General features: G+C 35.5%; 1 pseudogene; it reads right to left on the bottom strand.

Moving 5' to 3' along the window:
* Nucleotides 1-1905: 1905 nt before the first annotated feature.
* On the bottom strand, nt 1906-6406 carry LOC122276932 (annotated as a pseudogene).
* Between the last annotated feature and the right edge of the window lie 8898 nt (nt 6407-15304).

Here is a 15304-nt window from a genome sequence, read left to right as displayed (position 1 = left end):
CCTCTGTCTATAGCTGCTTCGCCACTTTTGGTGTGACCTTTGATCTTCTAAATTTTCCTTCCATCATTTTAAGTAATATTTCAATGAATTTAATGGGATTTAAATATATTTTTACTCTAACACATTTTTTGCAATCTGTTTGGTTGTGTCGAGCCTTGGGTCTGAGGAGTGTGGATTTTTGGATCGGATTGGAGGTTGGCCATGTTTTGGGTTATTTATCTATTGTGCATTGTGTCATGACATTTATCATTATGTTGCATGCTTTTTTGTGTGTTATGAATGAAAAATGGGTTTTTATATTGAGAAATTATTTTTGAGTACATGTGTATCATAACTCCAAGCCGAGATAGGGCATTATCTAGTCTCCGTGGCCCCTCTACTGGTAGGGGTTAGAAGATGCTTGGTTACGAACGCGTTAGACTTAGAGCTGGGCATCGCTTATTATGAAGACACATACATGGTCGTTACTCGTGGTGTGATGAAGGGAGATAGGGTGTGCAGATGGTCCCTAAGAGAGATTATAGTGCATACAAGATAATTGGATATGTGGGCCATTTTGTGGGAAATGGAAAATTTTGGTAAATAGATATGTGGATCATTTTATAGGAAAATTGTGGTTTTATACTTGGGTCATTTTCTGAAAAAATGGTAGTTGTTTCTTTTAATGGACTTGTTTGGGCCAAATGGATTTTTGGCATGCGTTGGAAAAATAGTCATTTTCAAAAAAAATGATGGTTTTGGTTTCATGCATATTTTAATATGTGCATGCATACATGTTGATTGTTTAAATGTGTTTTTATCTCTTAGATTGTTTAGTTGGTTACTTATTGAGACTCATAATCTCACGTGGTATTCCTACCCTACGGTTTCGTTTTATGGAATCGTAGATTTTGATGCAGATGAGGAAGTCAATCCTGAGGCTTCGGCTCCACCAGAGGAGTGACCTGGGTCACTTGTTGGCTATGGGATTTATTTCTCCCTTTTTGGCTGTGTATTTTGTCTTTTTATTATATTTTATTGGATAACTGTATAATCTTTTGAAAGGATTTTATCTTGGTGAATTTGTATTTAAAATTCTGATACTTAGTTGACTATCTTTTATTTATCTATTGCAATTTTTGTTGCACAATTTTTGCATGTACACGCATTTAGCACTTGTCGTTGGGGTGTGTAACCTTTGTTGTCATCATCCTAGTATCACAATTCCCACCTTCTCGTACATAGGAGTCAGGGGCACCACAAAAGGACATTGAGCTTTGCTCAACAGTTAACCCAAAATGCTTATTACAACACAATTAGCTTAGAGAGGGAGAAAACGGAAAAATGAACAGCTAGCTCCAATGGACCTAAAATAACCCGTCTTCTCATGGCATATTTTAAGATACCATTAATTACAATTTATTCCACTATTAATCGCACTATGTGTACTTTTGTATATATTTACATAGTTTGCATAACTTCTCATTTATGAAAATAATCCCATCATGGAATATGCTTCTATTAATTTTTTAAGGAAACACAAGAAGTTCTTGAGGCCTATGTGGGCATTAAGAATCCCTCAAGTGGACACTATATATGGCTTACATTTTGAGTTCACAAAGCTCAAAATAAAGTGCATTCAAATCATTCTAAATTTAAAAAGACAACCTTGTTCTTATGGAGAGTTTTTTTTCGTGCATAGAGAGGTTATGAGTGCATCATAGACAAATCTTCCTTGCTAGGTTGGCTTTTGGGCCCCAGAAAGTATTCAAAGTTTTTGATTAATTAGGAAAAATCTATTAGAAGAAAATCTTCATTTATTTGAGTATCAAGCTCATATATAGAATATATAATTTTCAAAGATGGGGGGCGCTCTTTGGTATACATTATGAAAAAGATCGAGCTCGGATTTTTCAAAAAGCAGCCCTACACAGACACACTTTCATAAAGCACCAATTTTACATGCTCCTCCAAGCTTGGAAGACCATGATTTTCATCATAATTATACAGCAATGGAACCATTCTTGCAATATTAAGAGATGCCTTAGTGAATGATGCCGAAAATGGATTTGGAGAGAGACACTCTTTGTTTAAGCATTTCCATGCATTTGAAATCAAATTCAGAACCTTCTTCCGTGCCTCTTTGATTGAACAATCTTGGTGTTCCTTCATGTAGTACTCTATGTATGATCCATCACGGCCATCTTGACTCTCATCCTACAATTGCATGAACCATATGTGTGATGAAATTACTCTATATTTAAGTAATTACATGCATAAGAAGGATTCATCTTAATTTGGAAAATTAATGTCATGGCATTCATCTTGTGCTCCATCAAATATCAGACAACATCGTTAGTCACACCGTTAATATAAATGCGCATATATGTATATACAAGTTTTATTTATAGGTATTTCAAGCACATTCAAGTTGTATACAAATATAATTATTTCCTTTTCACCATTTTTTTCCTTCATTAATATCAATAATAGAGCTTGATTTCTATTGCTTAAAAATACCATGGTCATGGATACACAACCACTAGCCACCAAATTTACGCATTGACCATTGAGAGAGAGAGAGAGAGAGAGAGAGAGAGAGAGAGAGAGAGAGAGAGAGAGAGAGAGAGAGAGAGAGAGAGAGAGAGAAATCAGAACCCACCCCCACTCAGAGCCCTCTCTCTCTCTCCTCTAAAACCAACAATTAATATTGGAGTCCGATCGCTACCTCCTAAACATTCCTTCATTCTAAATATCTAGCCGATTTATAGGTTTGTATATATATATACACATATGTATGCATAAATATATACATACATACATATATATATATGAGTGTGTGTGTGTATATATAAAAACATACCTCATGATCTGTTCGTTGCAATCAGTCTAAAAGATGTTTATTACCCAAAAACCTCACCTAATTGGTTTATTTTTGGATGATTAGGTAGATCATCATTAATTTCTCCCATGGATATATATCTTATTGAAAAGGGTCAAGGATTCCCTGTATGATGCAAATGATATGTTGGCTTAAATTTTAAAACAAAATGTGAGTATTCAAAAGGGTGAAATTCATGTAGTAAACAAACGTACCATGGCACTTCCAAGATCATCCCAAAGCCGAAGAATCGTTGCTGGAAAAGATATAATGTCTGGCATGTTCTCAACAAGATCTTCAGTTTCCTTAGTTATTCGTTGACCCAAAAGAAAGAAAGTGTGAACTAGTACCACGTGTACTCCTGAGCTACAATTGCATTCTCCAAATAGTCTCTCGACTTTGGTGATTGCCCTAAAGCAAACCATTGTGCCTCAACTAGAAAAGCATTGCACAAACTAGCCCACTGCAAAGATTATATATAGAGTTGTCATTTTTATCATTTTCACCGAGATGTTGCGAGTGTAGAGAAGGAACACGTGGGAATTAGCAAAGTATTTTCATAATTCATGGACATTTACCATTTTTCTTAGAGAGTCTAGTGGGTTCGAGCCATGCTTTTGATCTATCTTTTGGCAAATTTCATCGGTGATATCATACAGAGCCTTGAAGCATATCTTCATGTATTCGGGTAACTGATCGAGGGCACCAAAATCCCATCTATGTGCAACAATTTATTTTGCAATGAATAATCGTTATATGGAAAGGGAACATTAGTTCTGTAAAAAGTAATGCTCTTCATTTTTATTTTATCATTTTTAATCACACTTTTTACATGGCACATTTTAAGTGATTGTCAGTTTAAGTGGTTGATAAAAGAAACTAATGTGTCACACAAATAATTGTCATTTAATGTCCAAGATGAAGACCAACTCTTTTGTGAAACAGATGCATACTTGTTGATGGCTTCTGTAAAAAGAGCGAGCTCCTCAAGCATCCCATGCACATCAAAAATGTTGTCTATGATGTAGATAAGAGAAATGGGTTTTGTGAGCTCAACCCTTTCGTTCGACAAGTCTGGATCTACGCTATAGACCATGGAACAAATGTACCATTTTAACGGTTGGTTCCTTGCAAACTTTAGCTCCTTAGCCAAACCAAGATCTCCCCACCATCTAAGATGCAAAGATGAACATTAAAGGGAGGCTATGACATTAATGTATGTAATGGTATAATAACTGAACACACACACACACACACATATATATATAGTCAAGTTATTATACACAAAACCTACTTCGAAATTTGTGCAATTTCCTTTTGGTGCATAGATTGGGTCATATTGAAATCCATTTTTGCTAGTTGAAGTAAATCATTCAACCGTCCACTTGAGCATTGGGAATTATCAAAAAACTCTTTGGCCGTGAAACTTGCCAAGCTTTTGTGATAAGGATGTCCCAAAGTTTTTTCCAACAACTCTGGCATGATTGATGTTATCACAATCTTTCTCCCATGCTTTCAGAAGCTGCTCACAAACTTTTCCAGCTTCATCAAGTACCTCTTCGCCTTCAATATTCAGATGTGAAGCTTCATATAAAGCCATCAATCCATCAATGTCTTCACTCAGTTCTTTGTTAAAAATCCCCTCCGCGTCCTTGAATTTGTTAAATACATCTGCTCCAAAAAATATATGCATGATCACCACATGTCTTCCATTCTTATATGTACTAAAGAAACCCATAAAACTGTGATCAGAGCTCGATCGGATTCAATAAAGCATGAATACTTACCGGGAGCCACATAGTAAGCTTGTTGTCTCAATAGTCGAAAGCGTAGTGCAACCACGTGAAGATCACCGTGAGTAATGTATCTTACATATTGCCTCCGTAAAATTGATTCAATCTCTTCCTGGAAGTGGTAATCAATGTTCAGGCGTTGTACTGCATCAATCATACTACCTTCAGAGGGATCTTCCGCTTCTTCTGCTACAACATTCCTCAGTATGTTCCTGCATACTTCCAATTTCTTTGCATGTTGGACACCAAAACAACTCTGCAAACGAAGAGAATGAGGTTTAGAAATTGGAAAAAACATACGGTTCTTAATTATAAACAGAAAAATGTAAAACAGAAGTACTAATTACTGCATTATCATCTTTATTTCTTTAGTTGTCTGCATATTGCAAGGAGGAAGAAGCCAGCGCGTGATCTTGGGCAATGTTCCAGTACTGCTTGTTGGAACTGGATAAAGAGGTCAGGCTAAAGGGTTTCGTGTTGCTAATATTCGAGAATGCCATGAAGAATTAATGAGTAATATCAGCGATCGATCGATCAAAGATAATGTCTCTTAATGAATTTACCAAGTTTGCAGTTGGTGCAAGGAACCAACGTTTGATGCTATTTATAGGACGTGCGCCATAAACGATCATGTGATCATCATCAAATTGTAAACAGCTAGACTACGTATTCTAAGCATGCACTATTATCTAATATATATATATATATTCGCACACATGCAAGTTTTAAATTCCACTTCTTATGCAGCTTATTTTTCTTCTGCTTTAGAGCATTCAAACCAGTTTGGCATAAGCATCAGTTTTGGAAAATATGTGGAAAATAGACTAGATTTGGCCAAAAATCGTCCCACATCCGGCTGTTTAAAATATGAAGGATTTTAAGTTTACAACAGTAACTCCCTGTTAAGGAAAAGGACAAGTCAGCAGCACACACAAAGCCAGCACAGCAGAACAATGTTGAAACCTCTAGAAACATGAATTCCTCTATGGTGGAATTGGTGTCAATAAATCCTGCAATCTTGTAAAACCTTTTGGGGTCAATAAATGGGCACTGAAATCTGTACAAAAACAGAGTATATCAATATACGCATTCCTTTGAGCATTCTGTCCAGCTGCGGGTGTGCACTCTGGGTCTTTTGATTTATAATGGTATCAAGTGCTCGTGGACAGACCACCGTCTGCTACATTTTCTTTTTTTTCTTTTTTTTCTTTTTTTCTAAATCTGCTCAATAACTGTAGCTCCCCAAATCCAATTTTATTAATATTTTATAGAAAAGTCTAATTGCAAGCACACTTGTGCACTAATATGTGTATCAATTTATTGTGATTGATCAAAAAGTAGATTTTATTAAAAATAATGCTAATTTAAATTTTAAGTATGAAAGAATCAGTATTGGTATACAGATTAGTACTCAACTTTGCTTGAATGTAGCAAAACTCATATTTTATTAACCCTCAACAAAACCATTTCATTAATCCTCAATATATTTATATGAATACAAATAAATTAATAAATTGTGATTAGAAGAGCAAGTCCACTTGTTTATACATGACTAATATATATATTTGACTGTTTCGAAAAGTCCCAAGAATTTTATAAAAACCACGTTAGAGATGAATTGTCGAAAACATGAGCATGGAGGTCCAGCAGACCAAAGCATAACTTGCATGACTCTTCTTCGATCGATCGATTTATAACTTTTATTTTTAAAGTAGTTTCCAAAAATCAACATAAAATACCTGCTCAATTCCATTTCAACGTCCGTGTTGAAATACTAGAAATACTTATGGTGACTAAAACCAGCGGCCAACGCTGAATTTTCCTCCACCCAAAACTCTTTCCTAATATGATTGCATATTGGCTGTAACAAAGTCGACTACGACGACGATCTTGAAATGACCTAGATGCGCCTTTAAGAACTGGACTTGCTTATTAAGACCAAAGAAAAGCGGACGGAGCAGTGATCAAAGACGCATCCATGATCAAAGGCCGAGTTGATGGAGTGGGTCAAAGACTGTAAAGAATTTGACGAAGAGAAAACGAAAACGATATGGGTTAGTTGGAACCATCCCCAACATTATTTCTAGTCGGGGGCTGAATCTCAGGTTTCAGTAGTTGGTGTCATTGAACATACCCTAATGCAAGGCCAAAAAAACCACAAACCTGCATAAATTTATTTGCAACGGCCTAGTCAAAAATGATTTGTTTGACATAAACTCTATATCCTACACGAAAAATTCTATTCATAAGCTTCATACACCACACACCACTCTTTTTATTATTTTTAAAAAAAATTTCTCTTACCAAATGTGTGGTATATAGATGAGTAGTAAAAGAATTCAATTATTTTAAGAAGAATAAAACTAAATAAAATTTTAAAAGAATTTTAAAAAATAAAAAAATAAAAAATTATGTGGTGTGTGGTATATGAGGCTTATGAATAGCAAAGTTCATCATACACACCTATATCTAATAAATTTAAATTATCTTAATCTTATCACTTAATTTAATAAATTACAGCAGGGCTAAATTAATACTTCTATATCCAATTATAGTGTGACACAAAGTATCTAGATTTCATGATGGTTAGAAGTTTATAAATAATACTAAGGGGTTAATAGGTTCTCACCTATAACATTATTATGTCTCTAGTTATTGGGAGATACTCGGAAATAAAGTTGTTAGGGTGATCCTTCTCTTATTTTTAGATCAGATTCATTATCAAATTGTAATGGAGGGAGGTACATGTTAGAAGACACTGGACAAACGACATTCAGTTTGGACACTACATAAATCTTGTTGCTGCATATATTTAATTGTATTTCATTTGTATTTACATTTTACACATGTCATAAAGTTATTAGAGCAAGTTGTTAGGCATTTATATTTTTTTGCTATATATATTTCAACATTTCTTTAATGAATAGTACACAATTTTTGGAAATCCAATTGATCCTTCTTCTCTGTCGATGTTTGCTTCTCTATTTTTGTGCTTATTGCCCAGAGCTCCATCTCTCTGATTGTTACATGGTATTGAGAGCTATTGAAAAGCAATCTTGATGGAAAACGAAACACCAACACACTCACCACGCCCTCATTCTCCGAGCCCCAATTCACCCATTTTTCCAAATCCTAATTCCCAACTAAAGGTTGTGGTAGAAAATTTTACTTTTAACTTAAGGCTTATAGTTTAAAGCTTCATATGTTAAACTTTATTATTAAAAAATTATTTATTGTTTGGGATCCGTATGTCCAAAATACTTTCAAATATATTAGATTTGTTTGAAAAAAAAATTAAAAATCACCTTTTGAGATAGAAATGACATAAAAGGGCATATATTTAATAAAAATCAAATATTATAATAAAATAAAAACAAAAATAGTGTAATAGATTTTTCAGTAATTATAATGAAAAAAAAAATCTCTTCAACGATGAATAGGTGCTAGGAAAATAATGAAAAATACTTATGGGCAAAATCTTGAGTAGATTATAGGAGAATAATGAAAAATATAAATGGACAAAGTTGTCATTGTGTTAAAGTGCTTTTGATAAAAAGCATCACTTTGATGCTTTTATTGAAATGTAGTTTTCTGCTTTTTCTTAGTTTAGAAGTACTTTGAAATAAAACTACCAAACGGATAAATTTTATTATTTAAGCACTTTAGACCATTCTACTGCACTTTTTAGATCTCTCACCGCAATCCTAAACAGGCCCTGAACACGCATACCCATCCCTTATACCTCAATCTCATTGATCCCTCAAACCCTTTCCGTCTTGATCATGGTAATAATTAGGCCATCACCCTCGTTTCTGAACTTCTAACCACCGATAATTATGCCACATGGTCTAGAGCCATGCGACGTGCTCTTCGAGCCAAGAATAAGCTTGGCTTCATTTCTGGTACCCTGTTGAAACCTACCTCTCCTACAAATCCATTACTTGATCTATGGGAGAGGAGCAACGATATGGTTGTTTCCTAGATCCAGAACTCCACTAGTCCTTCACTTAAATTATTTTTTGGTCTTCTCGATGATGATAACGAGATTTGGCAAGACCTGTATGATCTTTTTCCCAACAAAACAGTCCATGAATTTTTCAGTTAAAGAAGGATTTAGCCAGTCTTCTTCAAGAACGCGATTCTGTCAGTATTTATTATGGTAAGTTGAAATCACTCTGGGATGAGCTTTCCATTTACGATCCTTTTTCCTACATGCACTTGTGGTACTTTAAAAATTCTTATGAATCACTATCAGAGGGAATGTGTTATTCAGTTTCTGATGGGACTTAATGATTCATACTCCCCCATTAGAGACCAAATTATGTTGATGGATCATCTTCCACCTGTTAGTGTTTTCCCTAATACAGCAACAACAACGACATTCTCAACTGACCTCTATTGTTCCCTCTACTAAGACCATGGCCCTTGTTGTTAATAAACCCTTCCCTTCATCCAAATACCCGCCCAAACAAAATCCTAACCCCAAGAAGGATTGGCCATATTGTAATCACTGCAAGATTTCTGGCAACTCGATGGAAACCTGTTTTAAGCTTGGCAATGTTGTTGCTCCAGTTTGCTCCTACTGTAACCTCACTGGCCACTCTGTTGAGAAATGCTACAAATTGAATGGTTATCCCCCTGGCCATAAGTTGCACGCCAAGCAGCAGTCCCCTTCTGATACACTTGCCAATCAGGCTTCATATTCTGTTGTTCCTGATGTGGACAATTCTAGTGATGACAGGATAGGTTTGACCAAGCATTAATACCAGCAGCTGATGTCCTTGCTACAGCCCAAGGATTCTTCAATAGCAGCCTCTGTTTTCCACTCGAGATCACCATCTCATCCTCCTTCCTCTTCTGTTCCTACTTCAAAAACATCTAGTATATATTCTTGTTTTTCTACACACACACAGAGCACTGGACACAGGTGCTACAGACCATATGGTCTGTAGCCCTTCATTTTTTACAACCATTTCTTCCACTGTTGCCTACTCTATTAAGCTTCCAAATGGAAGTTTAGCCCTTGTAACACATATTGGTAATGTTCAACTAACCAATACCATCATTTTAAAGGATGTTCTCTGCATCCCATCTCTCTATTTCAATTTAATTTCTGCAACTAAGTTGACTCATAGCCTAACTTGTTGTTTGCTATTTGCTACAGACCATATGGTATGTAGCCCTTCATTTTATACAACCATTTCTTCCATTGTTGCCTACTCTGTTAAGCTTCCAAATGGAAGTTTAGCTCCTGTAACACATATTGGTAATGTTCAATTAACCAATACCATCATTTTAAAGGATGTTCTCTGTGTCCCATCTTTCTCTTTCAATTTAATTTCTGCAGCTAAGTTGACTCATAGCCTAATTTGTTGCTTGTTATTTTCTCTAAATATTGATTCATACAGAACCTGCCTTCTTGGAAAATGATTGGGAAGGGTGAGCTCAAGCATGGTGTATACCATTTTATCTGTTCAAACATTTCTCCTCCAGCCCTTACTCAATCTCTTTCAGCTCACACCTCTTTTACTACACACACGTCTCTCATTAATAATGTTAATCAATATGACCTATGGCATTTTTGCCTAGGCCATTTATCGGCTTCTAGGTTAAGAGGGTGTTCTACACAGATCCTTTGTATCGGTGGTTTTCAAAAGAGTAATATGTTTTTATCTCCGCTTGAAGGAGGTTTAATAGTAAATTTGGGGATCCTTAAGGGGTATCTTGAGTCGAGGACATAGGTAGTAGGGCCGAACCTCTTTAACATACTAAATTTGCTTCTCTTTTACCTTTGATTTTTATATTTATTGTTGCTTCGTATTTTCTTTATAAGTTATATTGTGTATTTGATTTATAATTGTTAATTTTTTTAAATATAACCCAATTCATCCGCCCTCTTGTGTTAGTCATCTGGGCAACACTTTTCTAGCTTTTACTACTTCTATTTTTGTCTAAACCAAGCCCCACTCTTACGGACAAGCTTTGAAGGATCTTAGTTGCCATAAGGCTATGCAAGTTCAGATTGAAGCACTTGAAAATAACCAGACCTGGACACTCACTTAATTACCTCTTGGAAAAGAAGCCATTGATTGTAAGTGTGTTTTCAAAATTAAATTTAAGTCTGATGGAACTGTTGAGAGAATTAAGGCTAGATTAGTAGCCAAATGATACACACAACAAGAGGGCATAGACTTCCATGAGACCTTCTTCCTTGTTGCTAAGCTCGTTATTGTGAGAGGTCCCCTTGCCATTACTGCCATCGAAGGATGGCATTTGCATCATTTTGATGTAAACAATGCTTTTCTTAATGGTGATTTGCAAGTGTAAATTGCTTAAGAGCCTTTATGGCCTTAAACAAGCATCAAGACAATGGAATTTCAAACTTAACTCATCTCTTCTTGAATATGGGTTTATCCAATCAAAAGCTGGTTATAGCTTATTCACAAGGCAAGATGCTTCTTCTTTTGCTGCCTTATTAGTTTATGTGGATGATATATTACTTGCTAGTGATTCGCAAGCTTCTATTAATTCAATTAGAACTTTCCTTAATCATAAGTTCAAAATTAAGGATCTTGGCTGCCTTTGATACTTTCTTGGCTTAGAGACTGCTAGATCATCCAAAGGCATTCACATTTCTCAAGGGAAGTATGCCCTAGATTTGTTTGCAGATTTAGGATTGCTTGGTTGTACCACACTTAAACTTCCTGTCGATCAAAATTTTAAACTTAAAACAGAGGGAGTTCCACTCAAAGAACCATGCACTTATAGGAGATTGATTGGTCGGCTCTTATACATGACTATCTTTCAACCAGACCTATCTTTTGCTTCGCAATTGTTGAGTCAATTTATGGATAAACCCTCATCCAGTCATTTGGTTGCAACTTACAAGGTTCTAAGATACATTAACGTAGCTCCTGGACAAGGGATTTTACTTTCTTCATCATCCACATTTCAGCTACATGCATATTGTGACTTAGATTTGGCTTCTTGCCTAGATTCTTGTAGGTCAACCACAGGTTATTGCATCTTTCTTGGCAATTCATTGGTTTCTTGGAAATCCAATAAACAAAATGTGGTTTCCAGATCTTCCACTGAAGCTAAATACAGGTCTATGGCCATTACTTGTTCTGAATTACTTTGGCTACGATATTTACTTCAAGATCTTGGTATCTCACATACTCAAGCTCCTCTTCAACACTGTGATAATCAAGCTGCCCTTCACATTGCTGCTAACCTCGTATTCCATGAAAGGACCAAGTATACTAAGCTTGATTGTTACTTTATTCGAGATCAAATTCAAGCTGGGATTGTCTCTACTACTCATGTGTCCTCTAATAATCAATTGGCTGGCGTTTTTACTAAAGTTTTACCTTCTTATTTGCTGTACTCACATCTCTCCAAGATGGGAGTAGTCAACCTCTACTCTCCATCTTGCATGGGGGTGTTCGAAGACATTGGAGAAACGACATGTGGTTCAAACACTACGTAAATCTGTTGTTTTTAATTGTATTTCATTTTTATTTACGTTTTACAGATGTCATAAGGTTATTAGAGCAAGTTGTTAGGTAGTTATATTTTTTTGCTATATATATTTCAACATTTCTCTAATGAACAATAGACAATTTTTGGGAATCCAATTGATTATTCTTCTCCCTCGATATTTGTTTCTTTGTTTTTTGTGCTTGTTGCCCAAAGCTTCATCTCTCTGGATTGTTACAACATGTTTTCTAACTGTTATTATTTTATTATTGTGGATCATAAAAAATCAAACGTTCGATAATTAATATTCATGTTAAAATATTTAACATAAGGTTTGATAGTGTCAGGTTATAGATTTTTATGATAAGATATTGTACATGCCCGTACCTCACTTTGTTATTTCTTTTTGGTGTAAAAGAGAAAAGCATAAACTGTTTCGTGATACTATAACTTGTTACATGAATGTCCCACCTATACATAAAATTGTATTTTTTTTAAATTTTTTTATTTGGTTTTACATGTGTAAAATTCTCGCATTGATGTTTTTTAACTTTATTTGAAATATGTATTTGAAATTGCATATGTATGTATATTTTTGCATATGTATTTTAAATTCCTTCAAATTTCATGAACTGTGAACAGTCCTTCTTTGTATTGTGTCTAAGATGGAAAAAGTGAGAGTTGAGGAAAAGGGCCGTTGTGTGGGTCGGCAGTATGTGGTGTATGATGGCCGCTATTATCGTCCCAGTAACTCGCCATGTACGACGCTGTGAAAAGGGGCAGCGTAAGGTGCTTTGAAGCCCCGAATGGGTGCTACTTGAAAGTTTTGTTTTTGGTGCAAAAACAGAAGGGCGTTGTGGTGGTGCGAGGAGGTTGAGAACCTCCTTGCCGATGCCACTGTGTATGCAGTGCAGGGGGCTTTAAAGCCTAGTGGCCACGATGATTGGTTTTCTTTAAAAAATTAAAAAATAATAACAATAATAAATGAGGAGGTAAACATGAATGGAGGTGGACCTCGACGGTGAGAGGAGGCTGGGGATGCCACGCCATCTTCTCCTCGCCGGCGATGTCCATCGTCAAGATGTCATGCTAGGCTAGAGATGCCATGAGATGCAGCGTTGCATGATTGAGGGAAGAAGAAACTGAAGTGCAATGTTATGTGTTGAGGAAAGAAAATAAAAACTTATAGTGTTTTCTTCTAATGTGAGGAAACTTGGGTTGTGGGCTGTAATATCTCATTTTTACGTCCTTTCTATTGAATGATTATTTAGATTATTATAAATATTAGTTCTCTTATTTTAAATTTAATGTGTTATTTGTTAGATTTATTTTATGGTTTTTAAGTTGTGCAATTTATTTTAAAAGACTTTATTGATACTATTTATTATTTTTCATTTAAATTGATCTTTGCTTTATTTTATTTTATTTTGGGATTTAAATATTTTATTTGATTAATGTTTAGTTATAGTATTTTTTTTTATTTTTTTTTATTTTATTGTGTCTTTTTTCCATTTATTCTCTTGTTGGACTTATTTTTGTTCGATTTTCCTTTGTTTTTGGGCTAAGACCTTTCATTTTCGGGACCAGCCCATTCCCTCATAAGCCCAGCCCATGAGCAAGTGAACCCAGCCCCTTCTTTCTCTAAAATGACGCAGTGTTGCGTCTAGCCTTAGGGCTTTCTTCTTTCTCTTTTCTTCTTCAGCGCCGTTCAATTCTTTTTCTTCTTCCTCTGAAAATTTTTCATGCCGCAGCTGTCTTCTTCTCCCTCCGTTATGACACCGAATCCTCCCCGTTTTCGTGTGGTTACTTTGCCTTTTTTTTTTTTTTTTTTTTTTCCTTTTGCTGTAAACCGAATCCCCTTTCTTCTATTTTTTCTGCATTTTTATTTCATTAGTTTTCTCCATTGTTGCAGGTTGGTGCGTAGCTTATTGTGCGCCTCTTTCTTCTTCTTCTTTTCTTTTGTGTTTCTTGTTATGGCAGTGTAAAAAAAAACCCTTGCTTTTTCTCTTGTTTTTCCCCGTGCATTGTGCTCTGTTTTGGACCCGATTTTTCTGCTCTGTTTTTGCTCCAAACGTGAACTTGAGACTCGGTTTTCTCTCTCTTTACCTCTATTAATTTCATGTACAAGATTTTGGGTAAAACCTTGTGATTTTATGAAGTTTTTTCTCTCCAAAACCGTGATCTGTAGCTAGTCCTTGCTGCGCCCTGTTTTGCTCTTGTAGCCGTGAACACCATTTCTATTTCTTGTGCGCTTTTAATTCAAACCGTGTGCTACATTTCCAGGCATTTCTCTCTAGCTTGTTTTCAGTAAAAATCAGCCCCTTTTATTCTAAAATTTTCACCTTAAATCCCCTTGTTTTCGAAACCCATTATAATCTGAAAAATTTTAATTTTTGATGATTTATTTTCAAGCTAGCTCTCGGAATTTATTGAATATTTGATCTTCTAAAATTATTTGCCTTTAAAACATTATAAGTATTTTTCTGAACAATTTTTGTAATTTGTTGTGCTGGATTGAGTTTGAGGAGTTTGGGACTCGATTGGAAAGGAGGAAAGAGTTATTTGTTTGTTTGGTTGATGTTGGGTTTTGTTGGAGTATTTTGTGACGTGTAGCATGCATTGTATGGTGCACGCATGAACATGTTTCGTAAAATGAAAATTGGATTTTTATAGTGCATGCATATTCATATGTATGAATGGAAAATTTAGTTTCCGTGTAAAAAAAGATTTTTGGGTGCGTGTGTGTCATAACCCTAAATTGAGATAGGGCATTGTCTCGGTGGAGCTCCTCAAATCACTTAGGAACGCAATATATTAAGTGATATTTCCTGAATTGTCGCTGAGCGACAACGGGATCGGACGAGATGGTAACGCTCTCGTGTCGATTCTGTGGCTCCTCTGCTGGTAGGGGCTAGTGGATGCTTGGCTATGAATTGGGCATCGTTCCTTATGAAGTCATATGTATTGTCGTTACCTATGGTGTGACGAAATGGGCTAGTATGTGCGAATAGTCTCTAGGAGAGATCATGGTATATATAGTTAAGAAAATTGATCATTGGTTTTGATAACAGATATTGGACCATTTTTCGGGAAAATGAAGAGATTTGACCAATGAATTTTATGTTGGGCCATTTTGGAGGGACTGTTTATTGCATTGGATTTTTGGTGTGTG

The sequence above is a fragment of the Carya illinoinensis genome, chromosome 9, assembly GCF_018687715.1.
Source record: "Carya illinoinensis cultivar Pawnee chromosome 9, C.illinoinensisPawnee_v1, whole genome shotgun sequence".
In the NCBI taxonomy this organism is placed as follows: Eukaryota; Viridiplantae; Streptophyta; class Magnoliopsida; order Fagales; family Juglandaceae; genus Carya; species Carya illinoinensis.
This window is presented reverse-complemented; position numbering and strand designations above follow the sequence as displayed.